This window comes from Larimichthys crocea, unplaced genomic scaffold, assembly GCF_000972845.2.
Source record: "Larimichthys crocea isolate SSNF unplaced genomic scaffold, L_crocea_2.0 scaffold94, whole genome shotgun sequence".
NCBI classification, from domain to species: domain Eukaryota; kingdom Metazoa; phylum Chordata; class Actinopteri; family Sciaenidae; genus Larimichthys; species Larimichthys crocea.
The window spans coordinates 167,894-179,780 of record NW_020861274.1 but is presented as its reverse complement, the minus strand read 5'-3'; the positions used below and the strand labels follow the sequence as shown (position 1 = coordinate 179,780).

General features: G+C 41.8%; 1 long non-coding RNA gene across 1 annotated transcript; it reads right to left on the bottom strand.

The window, feature by feature from the left end:
* Window positions 1-1,315: 1,315 nt before the first annotated feature.
* LOC113745582 (uncharacterized) lies at window positions 1,316-2,494 on the bottom strand. The gene is made up of 2 exons (XR_003462206.1): window positions 2,364-2,494; window positions 1,316-2,286 (listed from the first exon to the last, which is right to left on the bottom strand). It is a non-coding gene; the product is annotated as an uncharacterized LOC113745582 (long non-coding RNA).
* Between the last annotated feature and the right edge of the window lie 9,393 nt (window positions 2,495-11,887).

Here is an 11,887-nt window from a genome sequence, read left to right as displayed (position 1 = left end):
ACACAGAGAAAGTATATTTAAATTCATTCATGTTATTGGCTTAAGGTGCACATATGCACAGTGCAAACAGAAAAAAGCCAGAATGAGGAAATATACTGACGAGTGCCACACTCCTGTAGTGTAGACTGGGTGTTTTGCTTTGAGGTGATATGTTAAAGTCGTGTTACTTCTGTGGAATTTAAATTTGGCTTTGCAAACTGTGCAAATTGCCTTGTTTTTGTCCAACGAGCCGTCGGGCAACTTTTTAAAATGAAATGTTCCCCCTAAAAGTCCGTCCTTATCCATCTTTCCGCCATAGACTCTCCTTTAGTTAGGATAGATCATAGACATATATACATAGACTCTCCTTTAGTTAGGATAGATCATAGACATATACATAGACTCTCCTTTAGTTAGGATAGATCATAGACCTATACATAGACTCTCCTTTAGTTAGGATAGATCATAGACATATACATAAACGCCTCATTGAGCACGTTGGTCCGTTGCTGCGATACGTTACCCTGTCCCCCATATTGGATGTGGCAGATCTGCCCGTAAACTAAAACAAGCAGGGCCGGTTTTAGCTGTGGGCAATGTGGGCGACCGTGCAGGGCGCAGTCTCCGTGAGGGCTTTAAGTTAATGCCTCTTATACACCCATTCACACAAACACACTAATATATCTGGGAAACAAAGCTTTAACTTTGCCACATCCAAAATGGCGGCCGCCACCGGAAGTAAACAAAACCGCGTTAATTGCGTTAATTTTTTTTTTACGCGTTAATTCTTTAAAATATAATAAATAATCGACAAAATTAACGCGTTAATTTTGACAGCACTAGTTAAAACCAATTTAGACTAATAACTTAAATGTATAATATGTATAACCAAAATTTAACTATAGAAACAAGTGTGTGAGTGCAGAAGGTTACCAACATTTTTATGGCTGCTGTGGCCATCACGGCCGTCTTGTATTGAAAAAAAGAATATCTGTTCGGAATTAACCCAGTCTGGTCACTATAAATAAGGGATTCAATATAGCGGCTTAATCTGTTGGCCAATATTTTAGTGAAAATTTTGAAATCCATATTAAGCATAGAGATTGGATGGTAAGAGCCAGGGTTTGTGTCATCTCTCTCTGGTTTAAGTATGAGAGCGATGTCCGCATTATATAGTTTGAGCTTGTGATCACACAGCTTTTAAAAATGTATTAAATTGTCTGACAACGCCACCCTGGGAATTTCACCCAGAGATTTCTTTCAATGGACAGATTGCAGATAGAAAGCACTCAGGTCAGTTTTGCAAGGGACAACAGAGACCGTGGTTAAAGGTTACCAAATATTTTATTACAAATTAATTTTCTTTTTAAAACTCTAACATTAAAATCATTCACTCTGGATGTAAAAAGAGGGGAGGGGACAACCAGGGCTGCGACCTATTATGGCAATCGGGTCAAAAGAACGGGGATCCCAGGAACACAAGGACGGACAGACGGATTAAAAAAAGGACACCACCACCGGGACACCAATCCACCACCATAGGCTCGGCACCTGGATGTAGGGGACCAGAGACAACAGATTAGGAATAAAGAAACAGAATTAAACAATTGTACTTATCACAAAAAAAACTCAAAATTTAAATCTACAAAACAAGCTATAATAATGAAAAACAAATTAAGCAAAATCTAAGTAATCACAAAGAAAGAAATCAATTTAATCTTCCAGCAATCTATAAAAAATAAACAAAATCTATATAATCGCAAATGAGAAAGCAACCAAGAATAACCAAATAAACAAACTCCAAAAGAAAAACAGGAACGAACAAAACACAACAGAACAAAATTAAATTCCACACTGTTCCGTCGCACACACGCACACTTTAAGACGTGGCTGTGCTGCACTGCACTACCACGGGGCCAGCCGGCAAATAGTCAAGGGTTAAGGCAGTGACAGAATGATAGTGTAAGCAACCGAGTTGTACCTAAAAATTAAAAACGGACCCAGCCAAGGCAAAACAGTGCGCCGGGGGGTAAAGCAATCCCCGGGAAACAAAGCAGTCACCGGGAGGCAAAGCAGCAGTGATTTGTAGGTGATTCACTGCCGTGCGTCGCTGCTGTGCGGCAGTCTTCAATCCTACAATTAAAACACAGGCTGAGCGACTTACGAGTGGCTGGAGGAGGAAGCTGAGGCCGTAGCGCTACATACCGGTCAGGCAGTCCCGGACAACACAGCGTGGAAGTGCAGACGCGCAGCGAGCAGCAACCAAAGCGGTGAGCAGCGTGCAGCCAAAAACACCCAATCGGACCTCTGATAAGACAAAATTAATAATCTGTACTGGACAGGCAACATGAGGGAGCTACAGCCGCGGTCAACAGCCTACCTACCACACGGAAGGGGAAGTGGTGGACGTCAGGACGTGACGCAACCCGGGCCTCAGCCAAGCAAGAGGAGGACAGGTGCATTCTGCCCACCTTTATGCGGCTGTCTCCCCTTGTGATTGGCCGAGGCTGCGCCACCGGTGAATATGCCCAGGACCAATGAGTCCATCCTGCTACATAGTGTTGGTGGCAATTTTTCCATCACAGTGGAATGGGACAGCATTCTGAGTAGGAGTGGAGATAACTGCCGTGAGAACTTTTTATAGAACTCTGGCCCGAAACCATCAGGCCCAGGGGCCTTTCCACTGGCAAAAGATTTAATAGAACCTATCACTTCATTTATAGTTACTTTTGCATTCAGAGCCTCTCGTGAAGTGGTCCTCCAATTTAGGGAAGGTAACATTTTTAAGCCAAGAATTTATATCACCCTTTGCTTTTGATTTGTATAAATCTTGATAAAACTCCACAAAACGCTCATTTATTGATTTTGGATGAGTGAGTATATCTCCAGTACCTGATCTAATTCTAAGTATTGCCCTACTATTTTGCTGCCCTCTAAGCTAATTCTAAGTATTGCCCTACTATTTTGCTGCCCTCTAAGTTGACGGGCTAGCAGCGTTTGTGGCTTGTCCCCAAGTTCAAAATAGCGTGTCCGCAGACGGGACAATTGATCACTGACTTGTTTTGTTAGGGTTGTATTATACTCATATTTAAGGTTAATAATTTCCTGCACTGTTTGATTATTGTTGTTTTGTTTATATTGTGTCTCCAGTTGAGATAACTTGCTATCAATTTCAACCAACCTTGAGTTCCTTGATTTTTTTAACTATGCCTCATAAGAAATAATATGACCCCTCATAACTACTTTAAGCGTTTTCCATAGGTTTGAGTCTGAGGTATCTGAGGTGTCATTAGTATTTAAAAATTCGTCCAATTTATCTGACATGTATTTACAGAATTTTGCATCATTAATCAAATAAGAATGGAACCTCCAAGTCATTTGTTGCTTTTGTTGCTTGAAATCTAAGTTAACTGGAGCATGATCTGAAATAACAATGTTGTGATATCTGTGTCAGGATTCTTAGGGGAACTCAGAAGCAGATCGGAACAAGAGTTTGAGTGTAACAATTTATTGAACAGAGAGTGAATATGTGAAACAAAAAGGAAGCAGACAGGCGAGAGTGGGAGTCCAGAGGTGGGGGCTATCCAGAGAGGGGTCGGCTGGCAGGCTTGGAGGGTGGAGGTCCACACGCTGGCTACACGAGGCGTATGCTCAGTGGACTGGACTGATTCCTGAGGCAGAGAGACATGGTTAATGGCGGACAAAAAACAGACGGCAAGAGATAGGCAGATAGGCAATCACTGGCTACAATGTAGGCATAGGCGTAGTTTGACTTTTGCGTCAGGGGGGGCAAAAATTGCCAAGCGCTTTCAACAAATGGGCGCGCTCTCACGCGAACGGGCGCGCATACGCACATATAAGCAAACTCACACACACATGATGGCACACAAGATAGGCCAGGGTCGGACTTAAAGAATTCTAATTCTAATCCTAATTAAAATGTCAAAATGTTTTGACCACACTGTGTCTTTATAAGGGAAGTGACATTGTGTAGGCCTAGTCGGTTCCAAATAACAGCGCACCATAATCAGTAGTTGCAACAGGATACAGTACACAGTAGATGCTAACCGTTTATTTAAAGAAATTGTCTTACCTAGTGCAGAAGAAGACGTCTTTTTTTGCGTCCGGCGTAAACATCCACTATAGTCTCCGGAGACAGCTTGGCGGTTATGTCGCCCTCGATGTGGAGAACAGCAAGAGCCGAAAACCTTGTTGCTCCCATGGTTAGCCGTAGCCAGTTCCGAATCCTTCGCATGGCAGAAAAACTTCTCTCAGATGTGGCAGATCCAACAGGCAGAGTCAGTGCCAACTGCAGCATCTTGTATAGATTTGGGTATATGGCCTTTGTCACAGTTTTTTGAAGATGTTCACGTGTCACATCTCCGACAGTAGAGGCTTTAACAAGGTCCATCTCTGCCCCAACAAGGCTATGGTTAATTTTCAGAGGCTGTGCATATTTTTGTATGAGGGGTTCAATTCCATTTTTGTCGCATCTTAACACTGCTGCACAGGCCTGTGCAAGTTCAACAGCTTCTCCCGTGAAGCGTCTGTCCAGTTCGCCTATGATGGTATCCAGCACTGGGAAATACAGGTGCTGTTGGAATCCATGGGACTCACTCTGGGACATCTGCACCGCATTTACAGCAGTTTCTTCTCTGTGGCCCAAAGTCGTTGTTATAAGGAAACTGTCGAGAGCGGTGGGGGGTTGTGTTGCCCGTTTTCTTTTTGGTGGAACTGGTCCTGGACCAGCAGGTGTCTGACGCTGAATGTTCACATCCTCGGATACAGAGATGTTGTTGTCTCGGCAGAACTGTTTCACTAATCCCCATACATCGTCCCATTTATCATCCTGTCTCTGGGATACGAAGTGCGCCTTTAGGTTGTCCGTAAGCACGGCAGCTTCGGAAAGTGTGAGGTTGGAGGACTGTAGGGCTTTGTGCGTGACATGAATCACACGCAAAATGTCTTCAAGTACAATGAGACATGTAATGAATGACAACCTGGCCATGTGTTCATAAAGACCAGTGGCCTCCACTGACCACTTCTCTCCGTCATCCCTCATTTCTCTCAGGCACTGTGTAATTGCAGCGTAGTGTGTTTTAACTGCGTGGAGAGAACGCCACTTGCATGCCCAGCGCGTCTCGCTGGGCTGCGCAATTTCTGTCGGTTTCATATTCAGCGATTTCTGGACTTCAATAAAGCGATGGTGGTTTGACGGCTCTGCAAAGACAGAGTACAGTTTGCCGATAACATTCAGGAATGTTTTGACACTACGGTTAACGGTGCAGCAGTCCACAAGCACAAGATTCAGTTTGTGCGCCAAGCAGTGTATGTATGTTGCGTATGGATGCATCTCTTTGATGCGCTGCTGCACTCCAGAAACTTGGCCAGACATTACAGATGCGCCATCATAACTCTGGGCAACAATTGGGATATTTTTGAGTCTACACATCTCCAATCCTGTGTTTATGGCGTCCACGAGCCCAGCTGCGTTTCGAGATGCCGAACAATCAATAAAACACAAAAAACGCTCCTTGATTTCGAGCTGCTCTGTATATCTTAAACAAAGCGAGAGTTGCTCAGTTTTCGATGACCTGGCCTCATCTGCGATTACAGCAAAAAATCCAGTGTCCTGTACTTTCTCTGCAATTTCTGTACGAACCAGATTTGCACATATCTCAATTATTTCGTTCTGAAAATCTGGGCTTGTGGCATTGAAATAATTTGACTGCATACTTTGAAAGTCAGAATCATATTTCGAGAAGAATGTGCAAACCTCAAGATAATTCCCCCGGGATTCTGAATTGTTAGCCTCCCTGTGTCCACGGAAAGGCAATCCAAGTGAAGATAGCAACCTCACGATATCCACGACTTTGCAAAGATAAGATCTGTTCTTCTCAACAGTGGCGTTGTGGCTGTCCGACAACTTGGCAGCTATCGATCCACAACTACTTTGTTTAAAGTTGTCCCATTTAACCATACAGCTCTGGTGGGCCAGGGAATTTGCATGCTTTTCTAGTTTTGTGCTAAGTTTTTTCCAGTCACTTATGCCTTTTCGCCAAGACTCCTCCACGCTGCTGTTAGTCTGGAAGTGGCGGCAGACGAAACAGAAGACAGCATCCTTTGAAATAGAGTATTCAAGCCAACAGTACTTGTTGTAATAATACGTGGAAAACGACCGTTTAATGTTTCCGAACAATTTTGAGGGAAATTCCGTAAGAATAGGTTGCTTAGGACAACAGTGCTTCTCGCCAAGATCATTTGGTAGTTGCTCTGCTAAGCCGGATGAAACACTCACAAGATCCGATTGAGAGCTAGCCAGGGTTGCTATCCCCGAGCTGGTCGCAGGTGTTTCTAGGTCCGCGTTATATGTCGGTCCTGGCGGCTCTTCCTCGGCTGTTTGTGCGATGTTGGTCGAGGGACGTCTTAAAAAACGCAGAATATCCATTGGCATTCACTTATACCACTGTAATAACACTACTATACAACTGAACTGCCCCCCCTGCCCCCCCCGCAAACTCCGCCCATGAATGTAGGTTCTTGAGCTAGAAGGCTGTAGCATACTCTATACTTCACATCGATCCGGCAGGGACTGAATGTGTGGCTGCTCCTTAAATACTGCAGGCAGTTGATGAGGAACAGGTGAGGTGATGACCTCAGCCAGGTACAGACACACCCCCTCAAGCACTGCCAGAAGAAAGACACCAGACAACACAACTAACATAGACACAGTCATCCCGGCTGGGGTTTCGTGACAATCTGGTATCCAGCACGTTTGATAGGAGCTTAGAGTCTAATAGAAAAAGATCAATTCGTGAATATGAGTTATGCAGTTTAGAAAAAAAAGAATACTCTCTAATGAAATAAGGTTATTTAAAGTGACATTTGAAGGCCCTGCCTGCATTTGGGCCATAGATGTTAAGCAGTAACGTTAAGCAGTAATGTGCATAGAATAAAGTTGTCCATTTACAATTAGAAATCTGCCACTGTCATCACTGATAGTTTTTATATGTTGAAAAGGTATGTTCTTTTTAATTAGAATGGCTACTCCTCGTGCCTTGCTAGAAAATGTGGATTGAAATATGTGTCCTGCCCAGCTGCACCTTAAACAAGACTGCTCCGTTGGCCTAATATGAGTTTCCTGTAAAAACACCAAGTCAGAAGATAAAGATTTTAAATTAGTGAAAACCTTTGCTCGTTTAATAGGATGTCCTAATCCCCTTACATTCCAATTTACCATAGTAACCCCCTTACTTCCACTACTATTCACTGACAGCATTAAGACATTAAGACAGATACTGCTCGGATAGTGGACACATTAATAGCTTTAGACAGAAATACAGAAAAACAAAAACATACATATGTACCGAACGTGTACCCTCCCACCCTCCCGTCTATCCCACTTTCCCAAACAAAGTAGGAAATAACCCTGGTTAAACATACTGTTGAAGGGGGAAGATATAGCATCTCGCTTCCCCTCCGTTATGGAGATCTTATAAGTGAATCACCCACATTGAAGTGCATACTGCAATTATTGTAAAATAAATATTCAGAACATAAAAATACTATAGGTCTTGTAAACATTTAACAAAGTAAACATAATTCAGGCATTATATTATGTCCAGGAATTGTCCTGAACTATTGTTACATGAATAACAGTTTGAAAGCACCCATAAGAGCGGCCTTAGTCATTTTTGGGCATAGAAGTTGTCCATGGTTATCAGCACTCACAGTCTATCCTGGGACATCCTTACTTAGCCAGATTGTCTGCAAAGTTCTCCGCCTCCTCTGGGGTGTTAAACGCTGAGGTGACGTTGCAATGGGTAACTCCCAGGCGAGCAGGGTAAACAAATCCCGTGCGAAGACCAGCAGACTTGAGCCTTTTCCTGGAGTCATCAAAGAGTTGACGCTGTTTCATAATCTCAGCTGGAAAATCCAGAAAGATATGGATGCACTGACCTTGATGCATCAGAGGGGATTGTTGTGCTGCAAGCCTCATGATGAGCTCCTCAACGCGGTAGCTGTGTATCCTGGCTATCAGGATCCGGGGTCGATTAGCACTATTAGTAGGCTGTCCACCCAGCCTGTGTGCACGGTCAACTTCTATGTGCTCTGGAAAATGTTCCTTCCCCAACAGATTTTCAATAAAGCTGGCCACAAATTCAGCCGGGCGACTAGACTCAGTGTTTTCAGGCAGGCCTATTATCTTTATGTTTTGGTGTCTGGAGTGTGCTTCTTGTCTTGTAAGGCCTTGTTAGCATCCCCCAGGCGTTTAATCTGTAGCTCATGTGGCTACCCTGTGATCATGGTCGCTGGCCGTTACCTCCACTGCAGATAGACGAGACGCGTGTTCTGCCAGTGTAGCCTGGCTGGCCTGCAGAGACGCCTCCAATGAGTTGAATCTCTCGACCATGTTCTCACTCATCCCGTCTATAGCAGAAAGAATAGCTTCACTTTCTAGCGCGGGGCTAGCGTTAGCTGTTAGCTCAGTCAGCAAGTCACCATCACAAGACTCCGGAGAATCTGCTTCGGGTTCTTTGCAGTTTGCTTCCTTGTTGGCATCTTTAGGAACAGGCCATGAGAGTTTTACCAACTTCTTTTTTATTGGTTGTGTTCAAAAGGTGGTGTTTTTATGAAAGGCTCGAGTTATCGGAGCGGAGCTTCACTTAGACACGTCTACTCTGTCATACGCCCCACCACCCAAAACTGGAGGCTTTAACTGGTTAGATGATTACTTATTATACAACATAGATTAAAAAGAGTCTGGCTCACACTCACTGTCAGCACCTCTGGATGATGTAATAATCCATGCTGGGATACTTGTCTCCCTGAGTTCACACAAAAGTCAGCTCCTGAAGCATCTTGGATAAAACAGGACGACTGAGGCAATCCTGAGCATTTGGACTAAACATTTGGATTTGGCTAAATGTGGACTTTGGACTGAAACTGTTCCTGTTGACAGTTCTGACATTTCACAAATTTACATCAAGAGCACAGACAGGAGGCCTTCTGTTGGCATGAACTGACTGCTGAGTTAGAGGGTATATTTTTTTTTTTCAATTTTGATACAGCAGTTCCCTCCCTTTACTTCTACCTCCAGTAGACTTGAACACATCCTGCACCTGCCTCTGCACTGGAGGCAGATCAATTTTCTCATCTGATTATGGGTTTCATGGAACACACAAGGTTCTCCCTCTTTAAAGTGAAAAATATGGTATGATTTTATCATTGTTGTTATTTTATATTGATTTTTTTTTGTTTTCAGCAGTGCAAAAAATAAAAAAAATAAAACCTTTAACCTTAATTAACATTTTAGGGGGAAACATGACAGCTCAACAGAAATGCCAGTTTTTCAGGACATAAGCTAAGAGTCTGTTGCAGAAGAACAATGTGACATGGATTTCTGAGGTAATCAAGCTATAAAAGGCACCATGAATTTTAAACGATATTACTAAGGATGAGGGATTTTAAAGGGCAATAATTCAGAATCTTGGTGGACAAAAACCATCAAATGTTGGTCCTGAGCAGTAATGACCACCGCCAGTCCACTCAAACAGCTTAATAATTTGCATTTTCATATCGGACCAGGAGATTTCATAAAGTATGTTATTAGTTAGAATTCACTAATGTATGAGAGAATAGAAATTAACTGTCACCTGCACTGAAAGTGCAATTAAACACATGCCCAAGTTGCTTCATTCATTCATTCATTCATTCATTCATTCATTCATTCATTCATTCGTTAATTTCTTATTCGCTTGACTGTGGTTTGGACTAAGGATTTTGCTGTTGCTTATAAAGTCTGCTGATTCTCTACAAACACTTCTTCTCTGCTCTTTGTTTTTTACACAAGTATTTAATATAGATTTAACTTGAGTTATGATTTCCATGTTAAGAATTCAACAAGACTAAAACCAGTGTCTTTAGAGGATGCTATTTATGACCAACCAGATTCCAATCAGTATAATACTGTTATGCTGATACAGTATGCTGAGTATAGTTGGTCAATTTTAGATCATATTTCATATATTGGTTATAAATTGTCTGGCATAGCATTGTAAAAATGATCACCATGGCCACCGAAACTGAAGTCATGAGTGTACCGGACTAGCTCTAGGTGTACAACAACAGCCACTACTAGTTGATCCTCTATCATTGTTATTTCTAAGACATTATAGTGCTCATGCAAAAGGCCCTCAGTGATGCTTTGCCTTAATTGAAAATAATTACAAAAGTCGTCCCAGGCAGCTAAAAAGTCTGACTTGATTCGTCTTTTTTAAAATGTACCTTTTTATTACATGTCTGACATAAGGCCCATTCAAACATATTTATCCAGCATGTGTATATGTGCTTCTTTTATGTCATAATACCATTAGTTCATCTGCATCAGACATACGCTATCAGGCAAATGTAAAGAGCCTGTACATCTATTAAAACTCTGGAGATACATTAGTAATGTAACTTAAAGCAGACAGTCTTTCAGAGCTGTTTTTGAAAGGCGCACAGAGATCAACTAAATCCCACATCTATCTTCAAAGCTGCTTAAAATAATTAAAAAGACATAATGTTAGTCAAGATTAGGGATCCTCCAAAGGGGGCTGTGTGCTTGTTACTTTACAGTAAATAAAATGCTTGTGGCTGTTGAGCCTCTGTGTGACCTCCACAGATAGCAGGTAAGCAGTGAAGAGATTACAAAAGCAAAATCCTGATAAAATTCATTAACAATGCCAGGTGTAGGGACCTCTGAATGAAGGGAAACAGCTTTTATTTGCTCTCCATGTTCCTTTGATACCTCAGAGCAACTATAGCAAAGAAGACTGGTTTAGGTTTGTTAGTCAAAATGATGGCACATGACAGAGTTTTTTGTGAGGAGGTAGAAGTCAGGAAAACAAGGCTAAAGCATGCTTTATTTATTTATTTATTTTTATTGTCTTTGATATTGCCAGCATTTTTCAGCAAAAACCATTTAGTGTGTGCTGATTTTTTACAAAGCACAAGTTCGATATCATGCAGAGCAAGGCCATTACTAGGAGATAGAGACAGATATTGTCCTAAGCAAGCTGGAGAACACAAACTTAAACATACTTTATTGAATGACACCACTTTGTCAGTCAAACAGAACAGAGACTCACATTCTCTCAAACAAACTCAGGCAGCACAGGTTGGAAAAACAGGGAGTGAAAAAACTGCATTAAGGAACACTCATATGATATTAGAAAATGACAATTTAATATAAAAAGGACTTGCACCAATAAAAAAAGGCATTAAAATGTATATAAATGAATCCACTCCTCCGAGTCATTATAATACTCATGTTCCTCGAAGTACTGGTCGAGGTGGTGGAGTTGGAGCCATATTTGACTCAAGTCTATTAATAAATCCCAAACCTAAACTAAATTATAATTCATTTGAAAGCCTTGTTCTTAGCCTCACTCACCCAACCTGGAAAACTTTTCAGCCAATTTTATTTGTTACAGTATATCGAGCTCCAGGTCCTTATTCTGAATTTTTATCTGAATTTGCAGAATTTGCATCAGGCTTGATCCTTAAAACAGATAAAGTAATTATTGTAGGTGATTTTAACATTCATGTGGACAACCACAATGATAGTCTTAGTACTGCTTTTATCTCTCTATTAGACTCAACTGGCTTTTGTCAAAGTGTAAATAAACTGACTCATTGTCTGAACCACACTCTTGATCTTGTTCTCTCATATGGCATTGAAATTGATAATATAATAGTCTTCCCACAGAATCCTCTTCTGTCTGACCATTTTTTAATAACCTTTGAGTTCATACTACCGGACTATAAGCCTTTGTGTAGAAGCTTCTACAGCAGATGTTTGTCTGATAGTGCTGTAGCCAAATTTAAGGAAGTGATTCCTTCAGCATTGAATTCAATGCCATGT